We start from the raw sequence: 18,326 nt of genomic DNA, 5'->3' as shown, positions 1-18,326 counted from the left end.
TATCACAGTGTAGTACACCTTGTTACCAAATAGGTTGCGCTCCCACCCTTCGAGCGTTGGCTCTGAAGTACGTTCAGGTTCGAGCCTGACCATGCTTGTTCAATCCGAGTACCGAACACTTCCAGGTTCTTTTGATCTAAGGCTGGAACTTTTTTAAGCTGAAGTCTTATGACTTTTTCATACGTTGGAATTATTTTGATTTCAGCAAGTCAAATTTTGTAAAGGCCTGCATATTTTTTTTTAAGATTATATGAAGTCTGCAAAAAAGCTTTAAAGATGCCTCTGCCTTGCCTGCAATACATGCAATGTATGTTAACTTAGTCTATTCTCAGATATTGTTGGTAGTTATTTCTGTATTTTCCTTTTTTTAAAAAAAAATGTATTTATAGTGGTAATCTAAGAGATTCTAACATGTATGTGGAGTTCGATGTGGCCATTTAGTCGTTTCTGAGGTCGATGGCACCGTGGGCATCACCGTTCGAAGGGTGTGCCTCTGCCTGCTCATCAGTCTGTCGTGTTCCAGGGTTTGTTCAGGTTTCCCTTTTTCCCCAAATCTTGTACATAACTTGTATTATGTGTAAGTTAAACATTTTATCTTTAACTTGGAATGTTCCCAGTGATTACATTCAACAGGGTGTTTCCCACCTTGTTAGCAAATGATAAAAAATATCATGAGAATTATTTGCTACCAGGATGGTACCCTTAGGGTGAAATGAGGAAAGTCTCTGCAGGATGATTTATTGTACTTCTTTTTTTCCTTTTTATAGCCTAGGCCAAAACATCATTATAATTTTAAACATAAGACCATGAAATGGCTTTTATTAGATGATAACTAAGTAAACTGAACTAAAAATAGCCAGAAGACGGTATCTTAGAAACAGATAGTTGTAAGTTTATAAAACTACAAATGTAACTTATATTTCCATTTTCCTCTTTGCTCTTTGTTTTTCCCCAGTAGAAATGTTCTGTCCAATTTCCTTTTCTTTTCAGTTAAGCTTCAGTTGCATTCAGGCTTTTGTGTCAGCCTTGTGTGCTAATATTGCCAGTTTTAATTTGCTTCTATCCCTGCACTTTGGTGATGCGTTGTTCAGTTTCTTGGGAATTGCAGCAGACTTATGTGGCTACATTTAGTATAAAACCGCATGTGTGATGTTAAAGGACAGTCTAGTGATGGCAGCCATCGTTCTTTCTATAGTAAAAACTACCTCTAGATTGTGGTAAGCTTTTACTGTCCCTTAAACCAGGAGCCACTAGTACCTTATGAATGCAAACTGTAACTTTTATGGCATTTTTAGTGTCTTTCTGGCTCCCTGGCCTTTTGAAAGTTTTCACTCTTAAGAATCGTTTGTCAGGAGCATTGCTTTCCAGCTTTGCTGCCTTCTCTCACTGTTTTCATAAGACTGTGCCACTGTACATGCCACTCCGAACATCTTTAAACTGCCTCCTCCTGGGTTTGTCAAGTGGAAGGCCATCTGTAAAAGGTGTGGTGATGCCAGCTTTCTTAATCAGTCCCAGGCTATTCTAGCCTGTCCTCTTGATCAGCTGCAGCCAGTCTCCTTCCCCACCCCCACACCTCCCGTCTGCCTCAGTGGTCAGGGCAGAGCTCACTGTGGCCTTACCTCTCTTTGCAGTAACTGTTCTCAGCTTTCCTTCAGAGCTGCTTCTGTCTAAGCACCACTCCTCAGCTGCGGTGGAAGCAGGACACTGCGATCTGATCAGAGCCTGAGCAGTTCCGAGTGCCCCTGTGCTTTCTGAGGTCCTAGATTTGAGATTTAGTTACAAAATCATTAAGTTAGCTGAGAGCAGATGAGATGCTTTTGAAGAACAAACTATTTCTTACCCAGTTTTGTAGCTTAAACTAAGTTTTCAAGTTCATGGCTTTATTAAAGTGAACTTTGACTTTTTAAAGTGTTTATATCTTGTTTCAGTTCTTTTGTTTATTTTAATAAGAATTGAAGCAATTAGACTATAAGTCGTTTTCCTGTTTTCTTTCTTTTTTTTTAACAAGAATGTAACAATAAAGTCATTTTTCCATGGTTCTACGTCAGACTCCTACCACAGAATAGAGTGAACTGATATGTCTGTTTCACCATGTTATTGCTAGTTCTTTTGTCAGCTGCTTTTATTAAAAGTCCTTTTTGTGGATTTGTAAATCATTTTCAATATGTGATGTATAGGAGTCTTGTCCCCAAGTTACTGTGGAATGTTTCCTCCCTATGACGCTGCCGCAGATGCTGGCTCTTTACCCTGGTGAAGACTTCTTAGACTGGGAAATCCTTCCGTCGCTTCCGTCGCAGTGTGTGGGTGTATTCTTCCATTCTGTTTGGAATGGGTCTGCACAGCTTCTTACATGTCTAGATGCAGAACCAGAGACCCAGCGTGTTTTTTTAGTTCATTGGATTTGTCAAGACATTGGAAGGCAGGCAAAAACTGAAAATGTGGGCTGCCCTTTATATGAATTCAGAGCCAAACACGAGTGGGATTTTGAACTTGCTGCTGACCACGCTTAAACTGTGGCAACTTCCACATGTACAATTAACTAGTGGAGTCATCTGTCACTCTTACTGCCATCTTCTTAACAGTTTTGTATCTTTATTTTTTTTGTGTGGTTCTGGAGTCATCCAGGGCCTCAATCAAGCATACTTGCTAAGGCTTTTTGTTTGTGTTTTCATGAGACAAGGGTCTCACCCGTGTAGCCCCTCAGGGCATTCTTGGACTTTCCTGCCTTTGCTTCCAGGTGCTGGGATACCAGGTATGGCAGGATGTCAGCACTGCTTTTGTCTTTGTCTTTAAAGAAACCGGTCTATATGTCCAACCAACCACAGAGAAATTCCAGTGCATTTTTTAAATAATCCAACTGGTTATTTAATCAGAAAACCTTTTTTGGAGGGAGATTCCTGTTTGAAAGAAAATGCTATTTGAGTATTAACCACGTTAACAGTCATTGTTTTCCAAAGCAGCTGTGTTTCTGGTGAGTACTGAACAAATGTCTGATTTTCTGTGTCACTTTTGATTTATTTTTCAAGCACTGTAACTTGGGATGGATGGTTAGAAACAATAATATGTTAGGGTTTCTACTTAACCCTTTCAGGACTGAGCTGTATCACCTTCTATTAATTTCTCCCTGTGTTGTGATAAATGTTTGTCAGCCTTCAGTACTGTGTTGGTCCAGATGTAGGTTTATGTAAAAGCTCAGTTTTAGCTTATTTCTTGTACCTTGCAGCATGCTCTACACTTTCAGTCCTTAAGGGGTTTACTTTACAAACTGTGCGCCTGTAAGGGTTATTAGCAATAAGATAGAAAATTGAGCAAGTTTATACCATAATTTTATAGAAAAAGGAATCTGCTCAATTCCATATTTCATCCATGAAAACTCTGCAATACGGGCAGTTTCTAGGAATAAATAAAAAGGAAATGTGTAAACCATTGTAAATGTCTTCTGTGGGATGTGCCTGATGCATGTATCATCGTCTTTGATTTCAGAATACTTCATAAAGATAAAATTAAATTCTACATTACAGTTTGTGGACTTAGAATCTTACCTTGTCTTTTACATGACATTGAAGTCATACTTATGTTACGTGATTTCCTTTTCTTTACTGAGTTAATGGGTTGAGAGTTGTTACTCAAAGGGTACATCTCCCAAGCCAACTCCAGCAAATCTGGAGACTGCTTTTTAGCAATGGCTTGCTTTTCTAGTACAGCGTTGTCATTTTGTATAGAATACCAAAGAACAAACATAATGGCAGTTTGCTTATATGCTTTTAGGGGACCAAAATGGGCTGAATATACTTCATGTAATACTGAGACACATATAAAGGAAGAAATTGTACAGCCTCAAATCTCAGATGATTCCTTAACCTCCAAAAAGGAGTTGTGAGAACTTTGATAAACAAACCTTTCTATCTCATGAAACAGTTAAGTTGAAATTTGCATTGTGGAGTCTATAAAGGTTGAGACTGACCGTGGTCATTTGGTATATAATTTAGAATATCAAGCTTGCACTCCATACTGTAAGTAGCATGTAATCTTTTCCTAGGCAGTCTTCTTTTTGTTTTTTGTTTTTGTTGTTGTTTGTTTGTTTGTTTGTTTTATTTTTTTGTTTTTTTGAAGACAGAGTTTCTCTGTGTTAGCCTTAGCTGTCCTGGACTCGAACTTACAGTGATCTGCCTGCCTCTGCCTCCCAAGTGCTGGGATTAAAGGCATGCACCACACCCCACCTGGCCTTTCCTAGGCAGTCTTAACAAAGTTTTTGTTTTTTGTTTTTTTAAAGATTGGTTTTAATACATTGTATCTTTGGCTATTGAGTCCTAAATGGTCACTGATTACAGCAGTGCAGAAGACAAGCTATGTTACTTTCCACATACAGTACCATGAGTGGTCAGAGATGGACATCTCAAAAAACCAGACAAATAACATACAAATAGACACCACAAAAGAGTCTGTGACACCCCCCCTTTTTTTAAAGTTTAATCTTACCCTATTTTGTGATGGTTTTGGTTGCACTTTTAAGCTAGCTAACACCACAATATTGTCCAAATAAAAATGTCTACTACTTGTAGCTGATAAAGAGAGGTGACACTATTACATATACTATGTCCGTATAGTGGCTGACTCACCCTAATCTGGGGTTAGCACCCAGGCCACAGAGCCAAGAGAGCTGTGGGAAAGGAACCCTAGAGGCCCTGTTGGATTGGGCTGCTGCACACAAGACTTGGGTTACGGGTAGGGTCACTGACATTCCTGAAGTAGAGAAGTATTCAGTCCAGACTAAGGGCTGCTACCTATGTCTAGGAAACATGGTAAATGTTAGTTTTTAAACCAAGAACTGCCGCCAAGCCACAACACAAGAAAAGGTTCTGAGTAACACGCATACTAAATGCAAACAAGTTATCTTGCAGCAGCTAGAATTAATGTTGACTTTGAGGAAGTGACACTTAAAATATGTTGCTCTGTGAACATTCATTGCAAATGTGAGTAGGAGGTAAGTGCATTATTAATGTTTTTCTGGCTCAATGAATTTTGCCTATATGCTGCCACTGTTCATTACAAGGACACATACTGTTTTTTTTTACCCAGACATCCTTTCTTGCAGTGCTGGACCAATTAGGGCGCCAAACATTTGCTGAAGTCCCAAACTGTCTAGTTCTTCCCCACCCCTGCCACCCCCGTTGCTCAACACACACACACGATGTGACTAGGTTATTATTATAGTACCATCTTGAACTGATAACCTTCTCAGCCTTGTATGTAGATGTTTCAGTGACATATTGAGGTTTGGAGAAATAATTGGAGCTTTGAGGACAGTTGGACAATTGAAATTGAGACAGATGTTCTATCTACTCTTGGGATTGATTTACTATCCTGAGAGAGCAGTACCAACTCACGAGTTGTGAGAATACTAGTGGCTGATAAATTTCAAAGGTGCAAATGGTGTAATCCTTGAGAAGAGCTTTGAGGGTAAGGAAAAGACTATGTAGCCCGGACTAGTCTCGCACGTACTGTGTAGTTGATTAAACAACCTATAGGCAGTTGGATGACAGAGCTTTGGGCTTTGAGCTCTGAAGTCCGCTGGCATGCTCAGTCAGGGTCAGTCACCTCTGGGTGGTGTTTAAGGCCATTAATTCTGATGGGACTGGAAAAAGTTTGTAGTTTGAGCCCTGTCTTGCCTGTCCAGAGAAGACTTCTCCACCATGCGCAGGGAACCCCCAGCAGGGGGACAATTTAGTATAGGTCTCGGCAATGAAAAACCTAGTGGTCCTGGACAGAGAGGAGGGATTGACAGAGCAAAGGGGAGAGTGACTCCCTGTCTAAATAGTTTTAACATTTTTCAAATCACTGCCAACTTGCTAGCAGCCAGTTTGGAACTAAGTTCTCTTTACACCAGCGATGGACTCCTATCTAATCACAGCTTAGCTAGCCTAGCTCCAGGCCTGGGAACTCTGCCTAAAACTCTGCCCGTTCTTATACATGACCTGAGTTATGTGTCCAGAGTTAGGTCAAGACAGCCACAGCTGTTCAGCATCCAAAATGCAAGTACCCAGAAGTTGGAGAAAGACGCTTTTAAAAATTTTTGGCTTGAAAGCAAAACATCGTCTCTGTTGTAATTGGGTTTCTTTTTCATGAGAGCAGTTTTAGGGTTTTTGTTTTGTTTTGTTTTGTTTATTTTTGCTTTTTACTAATTTACAGCCTAATAGAGGGGGGAAAAAACCTGATGGGCATTATATGTGGTAGGATCACAGGTCTTAGTTACAACTATTGCTGTGAGAAAACATCAAGCCCAAGCCAGGTGTGGTGGCGTACACCTTTAATCCCAGCACTCTGAAGGCAGAGGCAGGTGGATCTGTGTCGGTTCGAGGCCAGGCTGGTCTACAGAGTGAGTCCAGGACAGCCGTGGCTACACAGTGAAACCCTGTCTCGAAAGGCAACAACGACAAAAAAGAAAACGTAAGACCACAGCAACCAGGGGAGAGAACTGTTTATTTGACTTATATTTTCCATATTGCTGTTCATCATTGAAGGAAGTCAAGATAGGAACTCAAGCAAGTCAGGGATCTGGAGGCAGCAGCTGGTGCAGAGGTCATGCAGGGGTGCTGCTTAACTGCCTTGCTTCCTTGGCCCACTTTCTTACGGGATCAGGATTCCCAGTCCAGGGATGGCACAGTGGGTCGTGTCATTTAATCACTAATTAAAATGTCCTATAGGTTTTCCTATTATGGAAGGAGAGTTTTCTTAATTGAAGTTTCTTTCAGATGACTTCAGCATATGTCAAGGTGACATAAGACGAGCAGAAGAGCACAGTGGTCAGATGCAGGGTGGGATTGGGATGGAGGCTACACAGGATCCTCCCTACAGCCTGGTGCCTGCAAGGCAATGTGTGCCTCTTCTCAGCGTAACTGGACATCTAGATGACAGCAGATGATGAGAACCTTTTTCAGGGTGGGATGTAGATACATGGTCAGCTAAGAAGCAGAGTCTCAGAAGTGGTACAGGGAAGAAAACCGAGTTGGAAAATACAGAAACCTGCACATATCTACAGTGCTGCATGTTTTGGAGCCTTGCTCGGAGCATGCGCAGAGCCAAGAGGTCTTTTGGAATGGGAAGTTGTTTTCCAGTAGTGCGGTTTGGACACTGGCTTCAAACCCACTATGAGAAGGATGTGACCTGGCAGATGCTTAAGCCCATACCTGAACTGCTGCTTTTGTATCTTTTCCTTTTTAGCATTTGTAATAACGATGTTTTTAGATACTGAAAGCATATTATGGTATGTGTGCTTTACGCTTTTCAAGTAGCTTGGGGAAAACATCGCAGGCCCCTGATAATGTAACCAAGAGAGCAACTCATCACAGACTCTGATGTACTGTGACTTGCCTGGGAACTCAACTCTGTGCAGGTCCCACCACTTCCAAGTCCTGGGAATCCTTTGCACCTGGCTTCTGGGACACCAGGTTTCCTGGCTACATTCTCCGCCTTTCCGCTTTTTACAGTCTGGCAATCCTTTCTTCTGCTCCCCTGCGACACCACCTCCTTGTTGAATCTCTCTGCTTGACCTGTTGAAGCGTTATAAACGTGGGAGAGACTCCGAAATTCATGGGTTCTGCCCAGGTGCCATTGCTACTTGGGTGTCTCCTAACAAAACTGCAATGCCTGTAAAAGACATGGAGAGAAACCCCTCCAGAGATAGTCTCAGGGACATAGTGGAAGCCTATCAACCAATGAGTTAGATGTTACCTCAGATTGGACAACGAATGCTCGCACCACCAGGGTCTCTATGCGGAAGAAACATGGAAAGTGAAGACTCACCAAGCTGGCCAGCTACCAGCTCCTCAAGCTGCTTCTAATTCAGTGTTCTGACTTCTGAGACTACTCAGGAGCAGGGTGTGTGTTCCCCGTCAGGCCTGCACCTTCTACACCCAGGCTTTGGGCTTGAACCATAACTGCTAGCCCAGTTTCTCCCTGGTTAACACCACATTTCTTCCCTAGCTGCTGTCTTTCTCCCCAAGCTCCTCGGCCAGCTGGGTAAATGATAGCACTGAACTGAATTTCTCAGGGAAAAGGCTTCATCTTAGTTTTCTGTCACTGTTAAGGGAACTACTTGAGATAGCTAAAAAAGAAAGGTTGGTGTGTGCTTAAGAGTTTGGAAGGCTTCCATCCACGTCAGCAGGCTCCTTTCACTGGGATGAAGCAGGACACTGTGCCAGAGCTCCCTGAATGGTAGCGGAGAAGCGAAGAGGCACTAAGAGACTAGGTCCCACTGTCCCCCGCCAGGCCAAACCCCTATGACCCAAGCACCCCCACATAAACTCCAGCTCTTAAAAGTTCTACTTTCTGATAATATTAAGTTGGGGGGCCAGGCTTTTTGTTTGTTTGTTTGTTTTAAGCATAAGGCACTTAAGGTTGACTAGAGAAACCCTGAAGACAAACAGGATTATTTTCTTTCTCTTGTCCACCCAGTAGACTCCTTCAAAATATGGATAGAACCCAACCACATACGAATGGAAGTCCCCGGAGGGAGGGGGCCAAGGGCTCTCAGCCCTCACACAGTGAGTGCCCTACTTTCTAGCTGCGCCAGCATCCTCCGTGGTTCTCAGTCTCTTCGCAGAACCATGGCAGTGGAAGTGTGGCAGAACGGGCTGTTCACTGGCACACCAGAAGCAGAGAGAAGGGAATGCCTCTGCCTGGCTGCCTTTACTCCCTTTTCTTTAGGGTTTACAGCCTGTTAGTGGTTATACCCATATTCAGGGAGTCTTACCCACCCCCAGCCCCAAACAGCCTCAGATTTTCTTTACCAATCTGCAGGCTTGCTTTTCCAAGATGACATCAGTCCTTGCCATCTCATCGAGTTCTTCCACAGGCTTTTCAGCGAGCTAGGTCCTCCAACTTCTCAGTCCTCGACTTTCACTGTCTCCTGATAGTCATTAGACTAAGCGCATCGACTCTGATGTCTTCTTTGAACTCACCAAACAAGCTCTCATTTGGGGCCTCTGCATCTGCTATGTCTGGCTGTCACACCCTCTCTGGGCACCTTCTGCAAAATTGTATTTTCACACCCTTTGGTGCCTGTCTGTACCCTTGAGCATTTGCTGCACCTAATGTTATCTGTACCTACCGGGACTGTTTGTTTATTTCTTCTCCAGGACTGGAGACATGACATCATTTTGTCTTGTGTCTCCAGACTCCAGCACAGTACGTGGCGCATGGCAGATGTCCCGTAAATACTACACCAACTTCCTGAAGACATGTTTCCAGGATGGTAGACTCTTGATAACCCTTGTTACTTTATTCCTTGATAAGAAACTTTACCCTGGAGTGCTTCGGTGACAGAAACATGGATTGGTGTCACCAATCTCACAAGCTCGAGAAGAAGACAGAACAGACAGACGCACAGGACATAAATAGGGGAGCAATGGGATTCTTGTCAGTCAAGAGCACCGAAACCTCTGGTGGCTGTGACAGTGAGAATGTCTGAATCAAACGAAAGAAACGCGCAGGAGTCCCCATACCTGGAGGGATGATTGGCATCTCCAGTTACTACAGGAGAGGGAGTAGGATTTGCGGATGTCTTCAGAGAAGCCAGTCACTAGGGTACAGTCACTGTAGCCAGACTTGTTGGGCAGGGTTTTCTAGAGCAATGGAACTGACAATTATGTGTAAGAAGAGAATGTATTAGATTGCCTTACACGGGCTGGGTGGTCCATCAATGGACTGTCTGCACATGAAGAGTCAGGGAATCCAGCAGCTGCTCCGTTCAGGGCCTCGATGCCTCAGGAGTCCTGATCTGATGCTGAAGGCCTGGAGGATCCCTGAAAATGAGAGCTGGGGTGACTGATGACAGTGGAGGATGGCAGCTGCAGTGACGTTCTTCAGGAAGACAGCATCTATCTTAGGCAGATCACCTAGGCAGATCTGACGTCTCAGCTAGTCTGCAAGAGCACCTGCACATGTGTGTGTACAGACCCACATGCACACAGACATACACACCAGTAATAAATCTTTTCTTTAAAATAATTTTAGTTTAAAACAATTCTTTTGTATACATACAGTTTTACTGTTTTTAAGAAAGAGGATATTAAGTGTATGAATTTTTTTTTGACCTACATGTGCATATGTGTACCACATGTGCATGGTTCTTGTGAAGTTCAGAAGAGAGCACCAGTTCCCCTAGAACTGGGGTTATGGGTAGGCACTACCGCTAAATTTTACCATCTAGGGCCAGGTGTGGTGGTGCACGCCTTTAATCCCAGCAGAGTTAGGAGGATCTCCGAGAGTTCGAGGTCAGCCTGGTCTACAAAGAGAGAAAGAAAAAGAAAGGAAGGAAGGAAAGAAGAAAGAGCCTTGGCCCTGCAAGAAATTAACAATGTGTATATGTTTAAGTTAAACCTTATTCCATTGGATTTTTTTTCCACCTTCACTAAATCTTTTCTTCCTCAGTGATTGTGGTTGAGGTTGGACTGACAAGAAACTCACCAGGAGCGACAGTGTTGTCCATGTTCTGAGGCGTAGGCATCGCTGTGGGGTTCCCGAAGTTACTCTCCTTGACCCCCAGAGCGGCTCCAATAAGCAGGAGCCCACACTTCTGGTCTGCCCAGGGAAAAGCGATGTCTTGAGAACCTTCTTGCCAGTGGGACAGCTTAGACTCAGTGGGACTGAGCGCAGACCTAGGCTGGTATAGATCCTAGGCTGTTGCGTCCCTTGCTGGGGTGGGCTATTTGTGTGTGTGCGTGCCTGTGAAGGCTAGAGGTCAGCACCAAGTGTCGTTTTCCTGGACAAACAGCTGCATGAGGTGGGAAGCTCACCGAGGCCTCTGAAAACTTTCCTATTTCTAATTTCTGCTCGCAATCCAACCCCTTTGCCAGGTCCAGTTGCCCTCTAGGTTTGCTCGTTCCGTGGTTTTGTTAAGTTGGGAGGGAATCCTGGATCCCAAGGAGAATCATCAAATCTCTGGCCTTGAGCACCGCTTCCGAAATGGTCCACGTTGTTGCTCCGACAGAGTGACTCAGTGCAGGCACGGTCTTGCTCCGTGTGGATTTTCACATGACTCTCTGCTGCCCCCCTGTGGTGTGTTGTGGGGAAGGTTGTCAGCGTGCTGTGCTGAACAGAATTCAGAATTTTGTCCCAAACCACACTGAGTGTGGGGTAGAGAGCTTGGGCACAGAGAACAGATGTTTGTCCCCACTTCCCCTACGCTGGTGGTTATCAGATCTTACCTGAGGCGTCATCACCTGAGGGCTAGACGGCAGGTTTCTGGGCTTTACCCCCACAGTGTCTGATTCAAGAAGACGGTTGTTGGGCCCCAGAAGTGACATTTTATAGAAGTTCCAGGCAATGCTGATGAGGACACGAGACCCTCCGTGTCTTAGGTACCGGTCCTTGTCACAGTCTCTAAAGTTTCTCTCCGTTGTGGCTTGGCATACCCTGTCACTCCCCTTCCCCCAAGAAAATTCGGAGCTGCCTGCATACAATATGTGTAGGTGTATAAGGAGCAAGACATCGAGACAGTTCCTCCTTCCAAAGGTAAACATTATTGGTATGGACAGTATACGATTGCATCTTCACACACATGTGTCATTATATTTTGTTCTCATTTGTCCCCTCTCATTGACGGCACTTGAACCCTCAACCTGGTTCCTTTCCCTCTCCTGGTTGGCCGCCTCCTCCTCTTCCTCCTCCTCCTCCTCTCTTACCACACACACTCACTCCATTGCCCTCGGTTTCCCACCTCTTTAGGCTCTTCCGCCTCATGATGCCCTTTCTAGTTTTAACCCCCCTCTCCCCGCCCCCCCCCCCCACTGTACGCACTCAAATGTGTACATACATGCTGCCCCGGTTAGATCTTTGTCAGCTTGACACCGGCTAGAGTTGTGTGGGAAGAGGCACCTCAATTGAGAAAAAAAAAAAAAAAAGAATCTGGTTGAAGGTGGGGAGGGAGGAGTCTGTTTTATCTGTATGTTAGCTTTACTGCATTTTTCTGCTTGTGACAGGATTTAGCTTTGTAGCCAGCTGTCTTTACCTGTTCTCCAGCTGATGGACAACCAGGCAGGGAGGGTCCATTCCCTGGCCATTACGAATATGCAATTATAGACATGGATGTGCTCCTGTCGCTATCGTGTGTATGGACTCAGCGTCCCTTAGGTGTACACCTAAGGAGTAGTATAAGTGGGCCATATAGCAGTTTTATTTTTCAGAATTAAGAAAAAAATGAACCTCTAAAGTGGCCACACCAGTTTAGATTCTCCCAGCGGTGAATACGAGGTCCTCTTTTCCTGGCTTGTCATGGTGGCACTGGGGAGGTAGAGACAGGTGATCTCTGTGAGTTCAAGGCCAACCTGGCCTACATAGGGAGTTCCAAGGCAATCGGGCTTGCATAAAGAGACTCCGTCTCAAAATGTAAACAAACAGCAGAGGTCTTCTGTCCCTAGCATTTGTTGTCCTGTGTTCTGTTGGTGACAGTCATTCCGTCTGGGACGGGATGGAATCTCAAGGCTGTTTTAATTTTAATTTCCCAGTGGCTAAGGATATTAAACATTTTCCCAAATATTTCCTGGCAATTGTATTTCTTATTTTGATGGTTGTCTGTTCTGCTCACTAACCCATTTGTCAATTGGCTTGTTCTATTTTGTTTGTTTGGGGGGGGTTGTTTTTGTTTTTGCTTTTTGGTTTTTCAAGACAGGGTTTCCTGGCTCTTCTGAACTCACTTTGTAGACCAGGCTGGCCTCAAACTCACAGAGATCCACCTGCCTCTGCCTCCCGAGTGCTGGGATTAAATGTGTTCGCCACCACGCCCGGCTTTGCAGTTCTTTATATATCTATATATTCGCCCCTGTCACCTGCACAGCTGGCAGGTCGCTCCCCGTCCTGCAGGCTCTCTCTTCACTCTGCTGATTGTTTCCTTTGCTGTACAGAAGCTGAGTCAAGCTCAAGGTCAGAGATGACCTTGACTCTGTACTTGAGAAAGCATGAGCGTGCCTGTGGGAGACGTGTGCTTCAGGGTCAATCATTGACTGTTGCTTCTTCTGACCAGATGAAGGGCAGGGAGCAGAGAACTTAAACGCTGAGCTCAGGGGGGAGAGGGCAGGCATGCTCGGGGGGCACTGTCTGCTCCCAGGAAGATGTGTGGGATTGTGCATTTCTGCTTAGCAGTGCAAATTTCACCCCACAGACGCCCCTCAGTGGGAGTCTTTGGTGGAGGGATTGAGTCCTGGGGCCTGAGGGGCCATGATGTGAGGCAGAAGCTCCAATCATGCGCAGCTCAGCGCCAGCCTGAGTTACTGAAACTGATAAAAGGCAGAGAATATCCCGAGCCCTGGAGTCAAGGAGGGGACGGGAGCCTCAGTGAAAGCCTTCCCCACAGGGAGGGAGACCACCTTTCCAGGGGGAACCGATGGGGGTGGCCAACTGCAGCCACTCAGACAATAGTATCGCCTGTCGCTCGGAGGCCTGCTAGCCCACGGGAGATAAGCGGGGCGCCAGGGTACACAGGTGTGCAGGATCTCACAGGTGCAGAAGCAGAGTTCAGGCCTTGCATGTGCTGGTTCTCACACAGGGCGAGGCCTTGAGAGGCAAATAGTGGCAAAGATAAATTTTCAAAGCGTTCAAAAAGCAAATATCGACGTTAATCAGATTCCTTTGAACTAAATGAAGGACGCATGCAGCCAAACACATGAGTTCCGCATCTCGGCTCGGCATCCGAAGAGCTTAGACATATCAGTTGTTCATTATTTATCTATTTAGATAATCAGGGCACAGGCTGACCATAAATTTCATCTCAATGAGTGGAACCTTAAGCCTGAGGATGAAGAGTCAAACAAAGCTCTGTAGATGCCACATCTTAATGGCCAGCATCCTCCCCATGAGGTGCTTTCTTGAGCCGCTGTGAATGGGCCAGCCCTGTAGCTTCTAGATACCCGTGCAGGGTCCGTAGCAGTTGTATGACTGGGAGGTAGGGGTAAAAGCATCTCTGAACCCGCTGTACCTGCATGGCCATTCTGCTGAGCTGTGTTCTGAGCATTTTCTTGTCCATCTCTGGCTGTCTTTTTTTCAAGGCCACTAGCACCTTTGTGTGGGGTTCTCCAGTTCTCTTTTAACTGGTCTCCCCGCATACACTCTGGTTTTCGCTATAAACCAATGGGATGTCCTACATTTTTTAAAGAGTGGTATCACATCTTTCCGCTTTATCCTGTTTCCCATAGGTGGGCAGAGTGGCTCAGATGATAAGGATGCTGGTCTCAAAGGCTGACGTTTGAATTCAATCCCTGCACCCAACATGGTGGATGGAGAGAAACTACACCTAACAGTTGTCCTCTGACCTCCACATGCCCCCCCCCACACACACTGCCATAATTAAAGTATATATAAGCGCGTTCCCCATAGCTGAGTCAATTGTCAGAGCTCTAGTGTAAAAGGCAAACATTCTGAGTATAGCTAGGGAAGTCTCGCATAGCTGGTTCCATGCTGTTTCCTCTTCCATCTCCTTCCTCCTTCCTCTTCCCTGTCTCTGCACCCCTCTCTCCCTGCCCCAGTCAGTTCCTCTTCTCTTCCATCTCTTTTGTCTTCAGCCCTGTACTTTACTTCCATAGAGAATACCCTTTTCCTCAACCCTGTCATCTTTAATCCAGCATGACCCACTGAGCTAGGCCCAAGTGTCACACCTTCTGCAAACCTATGGCTGTCATCCTCATGCCTGGGGTCACTCTGACTCTCCCGCACTTTCCCCACACACCTTCCCTCAGGTGGATGTATGTTATTTTCCTGTTTTCTGATTCATGACGGTCTCAACTAACTGCACATGAGAATGGGCAGGCATCTTGGAGGAGAAGGGTGGTCATGGAAGGTCTTAGGCCTTCTGTTTTCCAACCTGCAGGGCTTGCAAAGAAGGACTAAGTGCTATTTGGTAATTACTCAAATTAGTGCTAGTGGAGAGGCGAACTGGGCATGAGTGTGTGCCCTGTGCTTGCTTGCTGCTGGCAGCACAGCTCCAGGACCCAGTCTCACTAAGTGGAAAGACATCACCCAGCCGAGTGCCTTGCCCCATGCTTGGCCAGTAGCCAGCTGATGCCTGGATACTCCCTGGACCATGGAGAACTCAATCCTGGGAGCCACAGAACTTCACTATCCCTGGAGTTATAGGTCCCCTCGGCCCTTACCCACTCTTCTGAGCTGGTGCTGCTTAGGCTTACAGCCAAGGAACCTGGAGAACCCCTGAGGTGCCACAAGACATAGTCATTGAAGGCGGCATTGCCAGACATGATTGAGACCACTACAAAAAGGAGTTTCTAGAATTGCTGTCCAAGGCAAAAGACTAAGAAAATACAGGAATCTGGCCTAAGGTGGGGGAGGAGTCTGTTTTAGTTGTGTGTTGGCTTTACTTTATCTTCTCCTTGTGACCAAGCTGGTGCTGAGCGCCTGACCCTCCTGCCTTCCCACTCCTAGCAGCACACGTGGCTCGGGAGTGGACCGAAATGTCCTCCCATCATCGTCACTTCTTTTCTTTCCTCTAAAGGTTTAAAAAAAAAAAGCAGCATCAGATGTGAGCTCAGAAGACAGGGAAGCAATACATAATATTTCTCCATAATCAAGCTGGGTAAAAAGCATTTCATCAATGTAACAAAATACCCGGAGATAATCAACCTAAAAAGAGAAGAGATGTACTTTGGTTCATACGTTTGAAGGCTTCGGCCACGGCTGGCTAGCCCCACTGGGCCTAGGATGAGGTAGAGCATCATGGTGGGAGCATGAGACAGGCCCAGGAAGTGTGACCACCCTATGGCCGGTGTGGAAAAACAGAGAAAGCAGTCAGAGCCCCTGTAGCCCCTAGAGGGCCCAACCCCCAGGCACTTACAGCTTCTCATACAGGATCTTCTCATTAAAGGTTTCACACCTCCCCCAGCATCTTTGCCTGTTGACTAATCCTCTAGCACATGGGCCTTTGAGGACCATCTACCTAAAGCAAGGAAGGCTCTACCCTGCAGCCCCTGGGTGGCTGATTTGCTCTGGCCCTCATTCCCTGCTGTCTTTGCAGTGTCTCCCCCTAAGTCTGGACCCTGGGAGACAAGGCCCAATAGACAGGAACATCATCTCTCTGCCCCACTGTAGTGCAGTCCCAGAGCCCAGAACAGTGTCTGTCCAGACTTATGCTCTGCCCTCTGAAGGGGAGGCAGTATGAAGGCAGCTGCTTCTGTGTGATACCTACCCATGATAGCTGCATGTGCACGCATGCACACACACACACACACACACACACACACACACACACACACACACACACACACACCAGAGGCACTGTCTTTTTGGTGGTTTGGGCCCTCCTGGCAAATTCTACTAAGTTAGGCAGCTGTACTGACCTTTCTGAATTCTCAGGCTCAGGTCTGAGCATCATTAGGAGGTGGTCCCTGTGGTTTTAATTTTCTTTTTGAGACAAGATTTGTAGCCCAGGCTGGTCTCAAACTCTCTATGCAGTGTAGGAAGACCTTGAGCTTCTGAACGCTCACCTCCAACTCTCCAGTGTGGGGATTATAGGTGTGTACCAGCCAGCACACCTGGTTTTATGTGGTTCTGCAGATGGAAACCAAGGATTCATGAATGCTAGACAAGAATTCTACCAACTGAGCCACATCCCTGGCCACTGCCATTCAGCCTGTGTCTTCATAAACTTACGGATCCAAAGGAGTGCTTTACACCCTAGTGACAGGTTCGGTGATGAGCATCAACCATCATTAATGATGGTTGTATTAATGTAACAATCATTTGTATTATTGTTGGCATCGTTGTTAGCTTTTCAAGACACCGTTTCTCTGTAAGCCATGGCGATCCTGGAATTCACTCTGTAGACCAAGTTGGCCTCAAACTCAGAGATCCATCTGCTTCTGTGTCCCAAGTGCTGTGTGTGCTGCCACTACCCAACTGTTATTTATTGACTGGAGATTCTTTAAAGAGAGAGAGAGAGAGAGAGAGATTTATGTATACAGTGCTATGCCTGCATGTACACCTACAGACCAGGAGAGGGTGCCAGATCTCATAATAGATGGTTGTGAGCCATCCTGTGGTTGCTGGGAATTGAACTCAGGACCTTTGGAAGAGCAGTCAGTGCTCTTAACCTCTGAGCCATCTCTCCAGCCCGACTGGAGATTCTTTGAGCTCTAATTTATGATATAAACTTAGAAAAATATTATCAACCCAACATAACAGCTTGTTTTCATCTTTTTTTAAAAAAATACAATGCTGAGGTAAGACCGTGGGGAGCCTACAGTGCTATAATTTTCTGTGAACTTTTAAAACAATAAATACTTCACACAGGTTTAAAGTGGAGCCAAATAGAGCTCATGCTGTATCGGCCAGCAGATGGCAGCAAACTTGAACTTGACCTGGAATGTAGATTTTTTTTTCCCCCTTGCATTTGGAGCTTTCAAGTCAGCCCCAGCCCAGAAAGGATGGGAAGGTTAGCCAAGCTTGGGGGTGTCGGCCTATATTCAATATTTGGGATGCAGATACGGAGGAATCATAAGTTCAAGTCCTACATGCCTATGTGGGCTACAGAGTGAGTTCAAGACTAGCCATAGAAACTTCGTGAGATCCTGTCTCAAAAAACAAAAGTAAGAGAAGGGCTGAAGATGTGACCCAGCGGGAAGGGGCATCACTAACTAACATGACTGAGGCCTGGGACCAATCCTCATCACCACACAAGAGGAAGCAGTTCAGACAGAACAAGAGTGGCAGTGGCCTCCAATCCTCAGCATTATGAGTTTCTCTGCAAAGTCCACTGCATTTGAAACCTCTGACACCGTAATGCAAAATAACCCCCTTTCTTGTGTTGAGTGGATTGTCTCAGGTAGTTTGAAAGCCAACTAGCATACCCACTTTGTGCCAGGCAGGATGAGGGGCAGACTGTTGGTGCCCATTGGAAAGTTACATTTTAATTCAGTCACGTAGCTGTGGTCCCAGGGCAAGCAGCCTGTAGGCAATGCATTCCAAGCAGGCACACTGAGCTGCAAAGCAAGGGTGTTACAGAAAGATGTGTGAGATGGTCCTAGCTTACTCTTCTCACAAGCCCGAGTCAGGGAATAGAAAGCCTCACAGGAGTGATTTTTGGGCCAACTCAGAAAACAAAATTCTGTTTCTGGCAAGTTAGATCGTAGAAATGAAGATGAAACAGCTTGTCATTACCCTCTATGCTCAGTGTAGGTGAGGGACTGTAGACAGGCCAGAGAAATGTGTGGTGGGCTAGGTCCCTCTGTCCTTGACTGTGCCTCCACCTTCAGGTCTGTGGGCTTGGTGGCTGTGCTGACTGGGTTTAACTCTCAGCTTGGCATAACATAGAGCCACCTGGGAAG

At 45.6% G+C, this 18,326-nt stretch overlaps 1 long non-coding RNA gene across 1 annotated transcript in view; it reads right to left on the bottom strand.

Annotated features, from left to right (window-relative positions):
- Positions 1–1,984: 1,984 nt before the first annotated feature.
- Positions 1,985–18,326, bottom strand: part of LOC311607716 — a 612,504-nt gene continuing 596,162 nt past the window's right edge. Inside the window, exon 2 of the long non-coding RNA XR_014782712.1 lies at positions 1,985–5,174. This is a non-coding gene — a long non-coding RNA (uncharacterized lncRNA). The remainder of the gene's footprint in view (positions 5,175–18,326) is intronic.

The sequence above is a fragment of the Acomys minous genome, assembly GCF_964271855.1.
Source record: "Acomys minous genome assembly, chromosome: 10".
NCBI classification, from domain to species: Eukaryota; Metazoa; Chordata; class Mammalia; order Rodentia; family Muridae; genus Acomys; species Acomys minous.
The sequence above is the reverse complement of the archived record's forward strand: the minus strand, read 5'-3'. Positions and strand labels throughout refer to the sequence as shown.